The following is a 12385-nucleotide window of genomic DNA, read 5'->3' on the forward strand; positions in this document are numbered from 1 at the left end:
AAGCACTGTTCCAAGCGCTGGGGGATACAAGGTGATCAGTTTGTCCCACGTGGGGCTCCCAGTCTTCATCTCCAGTTAGGGAACTGAGGCCCAGAGACTAATAATGGTGGCATTTGTTAAGCGCTGACTATGTGCAAAGCACTGTTCTAAGCGCTGGGGGATTCAAGGTGATCAGGTTGTCCCACGTGGGGCTCCCAGTCTTCATCTCCAGTTAGGGAACTGAGGCCCAGAGACTAATAATGGTGGCATTTGTTAAGCGCTGACTATGTGCAAAGCACTGTTCCAAGCGCTGGGGGATACAAGGTGATCAGTTTGTCCCACGTGGGGCTCCCAGTCTTCATCCCCAGTTAGGGAACTGAGGCCCAGAGACTAATAATGGTGGCATTTGTTAAGCGCTGACTATGTGCAAAGCACTGTTCCAAGCAGTGGGGGATACAAGGTGATCAGTTTGTCCCACGTGGGGCTCCCAGTCTTCATCTCCAGTTAGGGAACTGAGGCCCAGAGACTAATAATGGTGGCATTTTTTAAGCGCTGACTATGTGCAAAGCACTGTTCCAAGCGCTGGGGGATACAAGGTGATCAGTTTGTCCCACGTGGGGCTCCCAGTCTTCATCTCCAGTTAGGGAACTGAGGCCCAGAGACTAATAATGGTGGCATTTTTTAAGCGCTGACTATGTGCAAAGCACTGTTCCAAGCGCTGGGGGATACAAGGTGATCAGTTTGTCCCACGTGGGGTTCCCAGTCTTCATCCCCATTTAGGGAACCGAGGCCCAGAGAAGTCAAGTGAAAGGGCAGGGACTGTCTCTATCTGCTACCGATTTGTCCATTCCCAGCGCTTAGTCCAGTGCTCTGCACATAGTAAGCGCTCAATAAATACTACCGAATGAACTCGCCCCCAGTCCCCCGGCTGACGAGTGGCAGAGGCGGGATTCGAACCCGTGCCCTCCGGCTCCCGAGCCCGGCCTCTTCCCCCCGAGCCACGCCGCTCCTCTAGTCCCGACCCGTAGCCGCCTCGCCCCCGCAGTCCCCAGGCTGCCCCTAGCGGCGGGGGCGGGCGTGGCGGCGGGGCGGCGGCGGCAGTGCGCAGGCGCGTGGGGCTGGGCCGCTCGGCCCCGAACGGTAAACAGTGGGGTGACGTGAGGCGGCCGGTCCTGCCCCGCCGGGAGGCTGCACGCTGAGGAAGGCGGCGGCGGGACGACGACGAGGAGGAGGAGGAGGAGGAGAAGGAGAAGGAGGCGGCCAGCGGGGCCTCCGGGCCCGGCGGGGGGACACGACCAGCGGCCGAGGGGGCGGCGAGCGACGACGACGCGCCGCGCGCACCCCCTCCCCCCCCTCCTCGGCGTCGTCGTGGTCGGCGGCCACCATCTTCCTCGCGCCGCTGCCTGAGGTAGCGCTCGTCGGGCGGAGCAGGGTGAGTTGGGCCTCGGCGGCGGCCTGGGCCCGGGCCCGGGCCCTCCCTTCCCTTCCCTTCCCTTCCCCTCCCGTCCCTTCCTCTTCCCGTCCCCTCCCGTCCCGTCCCGTCCCTCGGCCCCGCGTCTGCCGGTCCTGAGGACGGGCCCGGCCCCTCCCCGCCGGCCGCGGAGGACCGACCCGGCTCGGCCCGGCCCGGCCCGGGAGGCCTGCGGCGGCGGCGGCGGCGGCGGCGGCCGCCATTGGAGCTGCGGCCCGGACCCGCCACGCCGCCGGCGACGGCCAGGCCCAGGAGGCCGACGAGGCCGACGAGGCCGACGAGGCCGACGAGGCCGACGAGGCCGACGAGGCCGACGAGGCCTCAGGCCCCTCATCCGGAAAAATGGGCAGTGACACTGGGGGCCCCACCGGGGACCGCCCCATCACCCTCCCCGGCGCTTACAGCAGGGCTCAGCACATGGTGAGCGCTTAACAGATACCCTCCTTACGATGATTCTTCTTCCTCACTCCTCTGGGCCTCACTTCCCTCGTCTGTAAAGTGGGCATTGAGACTGTGAGCCCCACGGGGACCGTCCGATCACCCTCCCCAGCGCTTAGAGCAGGGCTCAGCACATGGTGAGCGCTTAACAAATGCCATCCTTGTGATTATTATTCTTATTTACTTCTCGGGGCCTCACTTCCCTCATCTGTAAAGTAGGCATTGAGACTGGGAGCCCCACGGGGGACAGCCCCATCACCCTCCCCAACGCTTAGAGCAGGGCTCAGCACATGGTGAGCACTTAACAAATACCATCCTTATGATTATTATTCTTCACTTCTCTGGGCCTCACTTCCCTCGTCTGTAAAGTGGGTATTGAGATTGTGAGCCCCACGGGGGACCGTCCGATCACCCTCCCCAGCGCCTAGAACAGTGCTGAGCACATGGTGAGCGCTTAACAGATACCATCATTATGATTATTATTCTGTGGAAAGAGCCTGGGCTTCGGAGTCAGAGGTCATGGGTTCGACTCCCGGCTCTGCCACTTGTCAGCTGTGTGACTGTGGGCAAGTCGCTTCCCTTCTCTAACTGTGAGCCTCACGTGGGACAACCTGATTACCCTGTATCTGCTCCAGCGCTTAGAACAGTGCTCTGCACATAGTAAGCGCTTAACAAATAACATTATTATTATTATTCTGTGGGCCTCACTTCCCTCGTCTGTAAAGTGGACATTGGGACTGTAAGCCCCCACGGGGGACTGCCTGATCACCCTCCCCAGTGCTTAGAACAGTGCTCAGCACATAGTGAGCACTTAACAAATACCATCATTATGATTATTATTATTCTTTACTTCTCTGGACCTCACTTCCCTCCTCTGTAAAGTAGGCATTGAGGCTGTGAGCCCCCAAGGGGCACGGCCTGATCACCCTCCCCAGCGCTTAGAACAGTGCTCAGCACATGGTAAGCGCTTAACAAATGTCATCCTTGTGATTATTATTCTTCTTCACTCCTCTGGGCCTCACTTCCCTCGTCTGTAAAGTGGGCAGTGAGACTGTGAGCCCCATGGGGGACAGCCCGATCACCCTCCCCAGCGCCTAGAACAGGGCTCAGCACATAGTGAGCGCTTAACAAATACCATCCTTATGATGATTCTTCACTTCTCTGGGCCTCAGTTCCCTCATCTGTAAAGTGGGCTTTGAGACTGTGAGCCCCACGGGGCACAGCCTGATCACCTTCTACCCTTCCAGCGCTTAGAACAGTGCATAGCACATAGTAAGCGCTTAACAAATGCCATCATTATTATTATTATTATTGTTGTTGTTATTATTCACTTCTCTGGGTCCCAGTTCCCTCATCTGTAAAATGTGCCTTGAGACTGTGAGCCCCACAGGGGGAACAACCTGATCACCTTCTCTCCACCCAGCAGCTTAGAACAGTGCTTGGCACGTAGTAAGCGCTTAACAAATGCCATCTTTATCATTATTGTTAGAAGCAGCGTGGCTTAGTGGCAAGAGCCCGAGCTTGGGAGTCATAGGTCGTGGGTTCTAATCCTGGCTCCGCCCCTTGTCAGCCGTGTGACTTGGGGCCAGTCACTTCCACTTCTTGGGGCCTCAGTTCCCTCAACTGTAAAATGGGCATTGAGACTGAGCCCCACGGTGGACAACCTGATCACCTTTTATCCTCCCAGCACTTAGAACAGTGCACAGCACATAGTAAGCGCTTAACAAATACCATTATTATTATTATTCACTTCTTTGGGCCTCAATTCCCTCGTCTGTAAAATAGGCATTGAGACTGTGAGCCCCACGTGGGACAGCCTGATCACCTTCTAACCGCCAGTGCTTAGAACAGTGCTTGGCCCATAGTAAGTGCTTAACAAATACTATCATAATTATTATTATTATTATTATTATTAGAAGCAGCATGGCTTAGTGGAAAGAGCCCGGGCTGGGGAGTCAGAGGTCGTGGGTTCTAATCCCGGCTCTGCCACTTGTCTGCTATGTGACCCTGGGCAAGTCACTTCACTTCTCTGGGCCTCAGTTCCCTCATCTGTAAAAGTGGGGATTAAAAAATGTGAGTGCCACGTGGGACGATCTGATTACCCTGTGTCTACCCCAGCGCTTAGAACAGTGTGCAGCACATAGTAAGTGCTTAACAAATGCCAACATTATTATTATTCTACCCTCCCTGCGCTTGGAACAGTGCTTTGCACATAGTAAGTGCTTAACAAATGCCATCATCATCATCATCATCATTATTATTAGAAACAGCGTGACTTAGTGGAAGGAGCCCGGGCTTGGGAGTCAGAGGTCGTGGGTTCTAATTCTGCTCCACTTGTCTACTGTGTGAGCTTGGGCAAGTCACTTCACTGGTCCTCAGTTACCTCATTTGTAAAAATGGGGATTAAAAAATGTGAGCCCCAGGTGGGACAATCTGATTACCCTGTATCTACCCCAGTGCTTAGAAGAGTGCTCAGCACATAGTAAGCGCTTAATAAAAGCCACATTTTTTTTTTAATGCCCCAGTCATGCCAACTTCAGCCTGCTCCTTCTGTGGCCTTAAACACCGATTTCCCTACACCAGGCTGGGGAGGAGGGAGACCAGCAAAATGTGAGGAACGGCCCACTCGGCTCCACTGTCCCCATTTCCGTGTCCGTCTTACAGATTTTTTTTTCCTCCCTCCTACGTGCGACTCCAGGAGGTTACATTTTTCGACGGTGCCAAGGTTTCCCTAAGGACTGTTTAACCGGGCCTCTGCGCTGAACGAGAAAAAGAACTTTTTTTTTTTGTAAATGGCAGATTCCTCAATCGTAAACTCTTAAAAAATACAAAACCCTAATCTATTTGAAACTGGCACGCTAGTGATGCAGTGAAGTATTTGTTTTGGCTTGTGAATGGATATACCTTTTCTATTAACATAAGTTGTGATTCTCTCCATCCCCCCCCAAAAGAATACTATTTCAAAGTTGTGGAAAATCAGTTGAAGTGTTTTACAAGTTCTTAATTCCTCCACCCTCTTCTGTAGCAGTATGTATGGTCATTGTCTAGGTGAAGGGAGGAAGGAATATAAGTAATTAGGAATATAAGTAATTAGCCTGGAAACCTATTAATGGCACAATCTTGGAATTTATAAAGAGCAAGACTGGGACCAAGTGCGGTTTCCATTAATAAATGTTGCCCCCTTTAAACCCTTACCATTTTCTCCCTTCCCTACAGCACTCCCCACAGCCCTCCCAGTTTCTAATTTCTTTTCCATTATTTCTGTTCACTTTTTCCCACTAGTACCCTTTCTCACAATCTTCACAGGCTCAGGCCTTGAGTAAGCCACACCTATCGGTGCCAGTTCCATGGTGGCGAGGGATGGGTGCTCATTACAGTTTCCGGCACTATTTCTAGATGTGCAGTTTGAGTTTTTGGTCTAAGTGCGTGCTTTTCCAAGGCTCTTTTATTATTTTACAAATCAGATAACAGTGGCTAGTAGTAACTTGCTTGAAATGTAAACAAATTAGTGAATGGGAAAGACGGACAGTTCTTATGTCTACTATTACCGCCTTGAAAGTAGTAACTTTCTCCACAACTCTCAGGCAGCTAAATTGATGAAGTGTTTGTGCTTATAGTTTGTCGGGGTAGCTACCATAATGGGACAGTAATTATGTCAGTCTAGGAAGTAGGTGGTCATTACTCTCGCGTCCCAGAAAGAAAACTCATACCCACAGAGCAGGAGACTGAAATAGCCACTGTCACCCAGTGAGGATGTGAACTGAGGCCCGAACTGTGCCCAGTCAGTGGGGCTTCTCTTCCCCTTGCCCTGCCTCCAGTTGGCAGCCACTCAAGCAGTTGGTGAAATGCATTGTGATGTCAGCGATGTTGGTCGTTAGGGTCACGGTCCTCCCTTTGCCTATGCCAGGACTTGCTTGTCTATGTCAGGATCACAATTCAGGTTCCACCCTCGAACTTTCGAAGGTGCAGTTATTTATCAAGGCTTGGCTTCCCCTGGGAAATGACATTACAGATCTGAATGTGAGATGAGGGGGAGATGGGCCTTATGAGAGCGAGTTTGAAAGATCTCCAAAAAGAAAAGCCCTGTAGGATTTCACTGAAGGCAGTTGGTGGTTAAACTAAAGGAAAAAAAAAAAAAAAACCCTTTCTGGACCCAAGAAAGAATGGACATGTGAATTCTTGGTCCAGTTACTGTAAGATGCTGTTCATAGTTCAGTATGAGTGGACCTGAAGAGATCCAAGAATTTTATCTGAATTGAAGACATGCTAACTAACCTTTGTTTTGGAGAGCAATATTTTCCACTGCTGTCAGAAATTGGGGCTATGCTACTTTCTTTTTGATCGTCTGACCGGGGTTGACTGGAACCATCTTTATTCTTACTGTCACGTGTCCAACTTCCATTATTTTCCTGCAGCGTTGCATCAGTTTTCACTTCAAACGTCCTTGTTTCTTGGTTGCCCAGAGTATTAACTCACCATAGGGTCACTAGGCATTGTTCTGTCCTATTTGGTAGCATTGATTTCCCCTCAGTGAATCAGAGCCACTGTTATTTTAACTGTGGTGGACTAAGTATGTGCCAGGATCTCAAACTGAATATATTGACAACTGTAGTGTGAAGGTGTTGGTTGGTGATGGTCTTTATTAAACTCTTGCTCTCTGCTGAGCACTGTACTGACTTGCTGAGCTAGGTACAGTTGTAATTATGTCGGCCATGGCTCCTTTCCCAAACCCCCACTGTCTAAGTAGGGGTTGAAGGTGAACCAGAAGTTGAAATTTAACATTCATAGCAGGTCCAAAGTCTTGGCTTCACTGACTAGTTTAATAAGGTGTCATATTTCACTGGAGTCCAAATAGGGTCGTTCTCGAAAACTCTGTGCCTGGGTTTTTGGTTTTTTTTTTTTTGGTGGTTTAGATTGCATAATGCTAAGGTAACAGCGACTATATTGTCAATGAAGATTTTTGATTTTTGAAGATTTCTGAATGTAGGATATAGTTGGAGCAACTTGAGTAAATGCTGGTGCCATTGTTAAGGAACAGTTGAAGAAGAGATGTGTTGCTGGGCAACCAAACCTGACAGAAGTTAGAATTAACAGCTTTGTTTCAATCTCTGGAAATAGAGAAGTGATCTTAATGACCTTTTTCACTTTTCTGTGTCACATGCTGCTGAGTTGCTGCTGCATGATGGCCTAAAGCCATAGCAAATAAATGAGCCCGTGATCAGTAGTCTGAAAAGCAGCATAGCATAGTGGCAAGAGCCCGGGCTTGGGAGTCAGAGGTCATGGGTTTTAATGCCGGCTCTGCCGCTTGTCTGCTCTGTGACCCTGGGCAAGTCACTTAACTTCTCTGTGCCTCAGTTTCCTCATCTATAAAAAATGGGGATTAAAAAATGTGAGCCCCACGCGGGACAATCTGATTACCTTGTGTCTGCCCCAGCGCTTAGTACAGTGCTTGGCACATAGTAAGTGCTTAACAAATGCCATAATTATTATTGTAGGTGCTAGGAACCAGCGTGGCCTAGCGGAAAGAGCATGGGCCTGAGAGTCAGAGTCAGAGTTATAATTCTGGCCCTGGCACTTGTCTTCTGTGTGGCCTTGGACAAGTCACTTAACTTCTCTTTGCCTCAGTTTCCTCATATGTAAACTGGGGAATATCTCCTACTCCCTCCTTGCCTGAGGTTGAGCCCTGCCTGGAGCTTTGCGTCTCGGAACACCATACATTATTCAGTGTCCAATAGTTGTGTGAAAAATGATCGGTATAAAAAACCTATCGATGTCACTTCCATGTGCAATATCTTGTCCATGATAGGGAGAATCATCTTCGAAATGATCAATCAGTGATATTTGAGTGCTTATTGGGCACCGTACTAAGCGCTGGGGAGAGTCCAATAAACAGAGCTGGTGTACATGTTCCCTGCCCACAATTTCTGGGTAAAAAGTACGGACATTTCTAGATGCCATATGCGAGATTATGTTAGAGAAAATTAGAAGGAGCCTGGATGGACGGAGGCTGTATTCTGCTTGCAGTAGAATTCACACCATAGTGCAAATTGTCTTCGGTTTCATGTTTTGTGAATAATTGATTTCTTTCGTTGTATCCAGTAGGGCTTTGCATCAGGCCCATATTTGCCCTTGGCCGGAGCCAGATTCTTCATTGCAAAAGTGAATTGTAGTACCTAGTCAATTATTACGATTGTTTTTTGAAGAACAGAGACATTTTTATTTGTGCTAAACGTGCTTTTAATGGAGACATTTGGAAGTTCGAGATTGATTTCACTCTGGCATTGGTATGTTGTATTAATACAGCAAGTATGCTGGTTGATGATCAAACTTTTATGTTTTCACAGGAATGTGACCAATCTGGGTCCTGGGCTCAGAGCCAGGGAAAACTGCCATTCCATTGGGGCCAGGGAGAGGGTGTCCCTCTTGCTTCTCCTACCACAAGCTCCCATAAGGGGACTTTTCGGACACCTCTTCAGTACCTCTTAATTGGTCCATGATCCCTTGTCTTATGAAAGGGCATTATGCTACTCCTAAACATTTTTGGTGGTTTGGGGTTGTACGTATGGACAAAGCAAATTATTTTACATGAGATAAGACTGTAAGCTCCCTGTGGACAAGGAGCATGTTTACCAGCTTTCTTGTACTCTCACAAGCACTTAATTCAGTGCTCTTCACATAGTGCTCAGTCAACACGATTGATTGAAAATGTGGCCGTATGAGAAAATGTTTTTTTTTTCTACTTGGAGTTGATGTAAGTTGACTGGCTGTGAGACTTTTCCAACATTTATTTGGATGCTTTGATACCGAACCCTTGCTGATTGATGTTTTGATGTCTCTTACGGGATAAAATATTAGCGATGTGAGTATATTTGTACCTATAGAGATAAAAGGAAAGTGGATGGCCGAGACGTGCCCCCCCTTTGGTTTATGAGGCTTAGGGTCCAGTTATTTTGTGTAAGGTGTGCAGTGGGCGACCCGAAGAGTGGAGAGTCTGCCTGCTGCTGAGAGAGCGAATACTGCAGCAGTTCTAGGACACCCTGTATATGTTCAGTACTGCTTGAACACTACATCTCAGAAGCACAAGAGTCTCTATCACTCAGATTGCACATTCCAGCTGTGTATAGAGTAGTTGTATGTGAGTAAACCAAAGCTCAATGAATGAGGCCCAGCAAAAAGTATGTGGTAGGCTGGGACTGCATTTGTGCTTTGCTCGGGCCAGCACCTGGAATTTCCATCTGTGTAGAGCTCCAAAACTCTTTTTCTGTATTTGAAAGAATCAGTGTGTGAAGTCGACCCCCTTGCCCCAGAATTTCAGAAAGGTGTAAACCTGATCCCGTTTCTCTCTATTTGTTGCCAAGTATTGCAGCTGTCCTGTAACTTTGAACTGATGGTGGAGAAGTGTTTTGGCCAATTGTTTTTCTTAATGTTAATCTAGACACACTGAGAATAAACTGGGCTCAATTTAGAAATAACACAGATGCTTTCCAATCAGCCAGTCGTTGGTATTGAGTGCTTACCGTGTTGCAGAGCACTGTACTAAGCACTTCTGCTTTTCAGCAGTTTGTGTTATTCATTTCCTTGCTTTGTTCTGATAATTAACACTATCGGTTAACAAGAATTGAGTTGTCAGTAGTGGGGCACACATGTTAGTAAGGCTCAAAGTGATATGCTAAATTAAGGCTATAGAATAGTCTACCGTTATATCTAGCTGCCTGAACTAGCTCAACTTCATGCACAGAATAGCTTTACACATTGGATAGTTCCATAACCAAAAAGGTTACATAAATCAGTAGCCAGTTGGAAATCTGTTCTTAGCCAAAAGACTTTGAATTTATCTTTAGGAATAATATTTTAACCTCGATGTATAGCTGCAGGTCAGATTAGGGAAACGTATTTTACCGATAATGTTAAATATTGGTATGGTAAGCTTCGCCTTCTTTCATGCCCTCCACGCGCCTGAAACATGTTGAAATGTTTGACTAAGACCTTCCTACAACTTGGCAGACAACTGAAGGTTTTGAATTTATTTCATCATGTTGGTTCAGTTGCATTTGCATGTGTGAACTGAAACACCGGGCCAGCACCTGAGCCATTTCATTTCAGTACTGAATAACAGTTTGTTAACATTTTTGTTTTTATAGTATTTGTAGCTGAATATTAATTTTATTACTTCACATCTCAAATGGGATAAATTTATTTTCAAAGCAAAATTGAGAGAGTTAGGCTTAGTGTTTCCAAATAGCCATAGTTTTATGCCTAAACTTTTTTTACTGGAAAGACAGAGCAAGTTCTCTGGGATTGGTAGATCTGGTCTGCTGCACCCTGCTAAGGAAATCTAGAAAATGGGCTAGGAAGAAACCTAGCTCTAAAGTGTAGAAAAGATACTCTCCTAAATTTTGAATTTAAAACTAATTTTGCATGACCTATTGGGCAAGTCACTTCTCTGTGCCTCGATTTCCTTATACCTGCTTTCCCTCTTACGTAGACTGTGAGTCCTGTCGATCAGTCAGTCAGGCAATTAATGGGATTTACTGAATCCTTCCTTTTGTGCAGAGCACTCCAAAAACCACTTGGGAGAGTCCAATACAATAGTTAGACACGGTCCTGGCCAACAAAGAGCTTACAGACTAGAGGGAGAGAAGGACGTTAAATTATAGGCAAGGATTGTGTCTACCAACTTTATTGTATTGTATTTTGCCAAGTGCTTAGTACAATGACGTACACCCAGCAAGACCTCTAATACCTTTGATTGATCTTACTATGTTATAGCTACTCCAGTGCTTAGAACTCTGCTTGACACATAGTAAGCACTTAAATTGTTGTTATTATTATTATTAGAATTATTATTATCCTCAAAAGTAAGCACTTAAATTGTCATTATTATTATTAGAATTATTATTATCCTCAAAAGATAAAGGAGTCTCTGCAACCTGTTTCCCTTCTCTCCAAGAGTAATTATTCCCACACTCAGTGTAATCTGGGTAGTAGTAGAATTGGTATTTATTAAGCAGTGACTGCATTAATCAGTTAATAGTATTAATTGATCACCTACTGTGGGCAGAGCACACTGTACTAAGGATTTGGTAGAATACAATCATGTCCTGATTCCCTGCCCTCAAAGAGCATATAGTCTAAAGGGGGACACAGGCCCTAGAATTATTTACAGTTAGGAGGAAGAAAGAAAAAGTGGATATGTCTTTGACTTCAATTATGTCTTTGACTTCAATTTTAAATTATAGAGAATTGAAGATATATGTACAGGTTTCCCGTAGGTGGCTGTGAACACACGTGTGGTTGTTAGAGAAATGCGGAAGTGATAATTGCGGGGATATTCTCTGGGAAGAATTGAAATGAATGATGGAAGGCTTTGTGGAGGAGATGCGATTTAGTAGGTCTTTTGAAGATGGGGAGAACTGTGGCCTGGCGGATTTGGAGGGAAAGGGAGTTCTAGGCAGGACGAAGGGTGGGAACAAGAGGTCGGAGGAAGGAGAGATGAGAGTAAGGAACCCAAGTAGCTTTTCTTCAGAGGAGCCAAGAGTGTGAGCTCATGTGTAATGGGACCAGAGGGGTTAAGTAAGAGGGAGAGAACTGATGGAGTGCCTTTAAGCCAACCGTCAGGTGTTTCTGCTTGTTGCAGAGAGGAATGACTGATCATAAGCGCTTAATTCAACTCTGCACTCAGTAAGTGGTTAATAAATACAATTAAAGGAATCATTTGAGGTTCTTGAAAAGTGGGGAAATGTGACTCAGCATTAGCAGATGCAGAGAGTTTGACAAGTTGCTTCAAATGAGAGGTTAAACACCGCCCCCCCCCCCAAAAGAAACACAAAACTCCCAGACCCTAGAGAAGGAGACTCTGCTCTTGGAGATGGAGATGGGAGGGTTGAATGTATGTGGAAGGAGAGAAGCGCTCAAGAATTTAAGGCAATTAGTCCTAACTTTAGGAAAGTTATCCATCTCTCAGTTGTATTTCTTGAGCACTTGCTGTATGCAGAGCACTGTACTAAATGCTTGGGAGAGTACAATATACTGGAGTGCAGTATAACACAGTTGGCAGACATGTTCCCAGCCCACAAGGAGCTTGCAGTCTAGAGGAGAAGACAGACTTTAAATTCTTGGTATGTACGTAAGTGCTGTGGGGCTGAAAGTGGGGTAAATAAAGGGTTCAGATCCAAATGCAAGGAGATGCAGAAGGGGGAGGGAGTAGGGGAAATGAGGGATTAGTCAGGGAAGGCCTCTTGGAGCTCTGATTGTAAGAAGACTTTGAAGGTGGAGAGAGCGGTGGTTTGGCTGGTATGGAAGAGGGAGGGAATTTTAGGCCAGAGGAAGGATGAAATGGGAGGTAGGGAGGTCAGCAAGGAGGCTGATGCGTTTGTCAAGGCGAGATAGTATAAATGCTTGGATTAACATGGTAGCAGTTTAGATGGAGAGAAAAGGGTGGCTTTCGGTGATGTTGTAAAGGCAGAATCAACAGCATATGGGGACAGAATGAAAATG

The 12385-nt window shown here is 47.0% G+C and overlaps 1 protein-coding gene across 3 annotated transcripts in view; it reads left to right on the forward strand.

Moving 5' to 3' along the window:
* The first annotated feature begins 1110 nt into the window (after positions 1–1110).
* The window catches only part of PHF3 (PHD finger protein 3), a 79070-nt gene continuing 67795 nt past the window's right edge, over positions 1111–12385 (forward strand). Inside the window, exon 1 of one of the 3 annotated variants that reach the window (XM_029060587.2) lies at positions 1111–1411. The gene's annotated coding sequence lies outside the window, so the exon portion shown is untranslated. Of the gene's footprint in view, positions 1412–1778; positions 1871–12385 lie in introns of those variants that run through there. The other 2 variants (XM_029060810.2, XM_029060882.2) reach the window with 2 other exon arrangements.

The sequence above is a fragment of the Ornithorhynchus anatinus genome, chromosome 1 (assembly GCF_004115215.2).
Source record: "Ornithorhynchus anatinus isolate Pmale09 chromosome 1, mOrnAna1.pri.v4, whole genome shotgun sequence".
Taxonomy (NCBI): Eukaryota; Metazoa; Chordata; class Mammalia; order Monotremata; family Ornithorhynchidae; genus Ornithorhynchus; species Ornithorhynchus anatinus.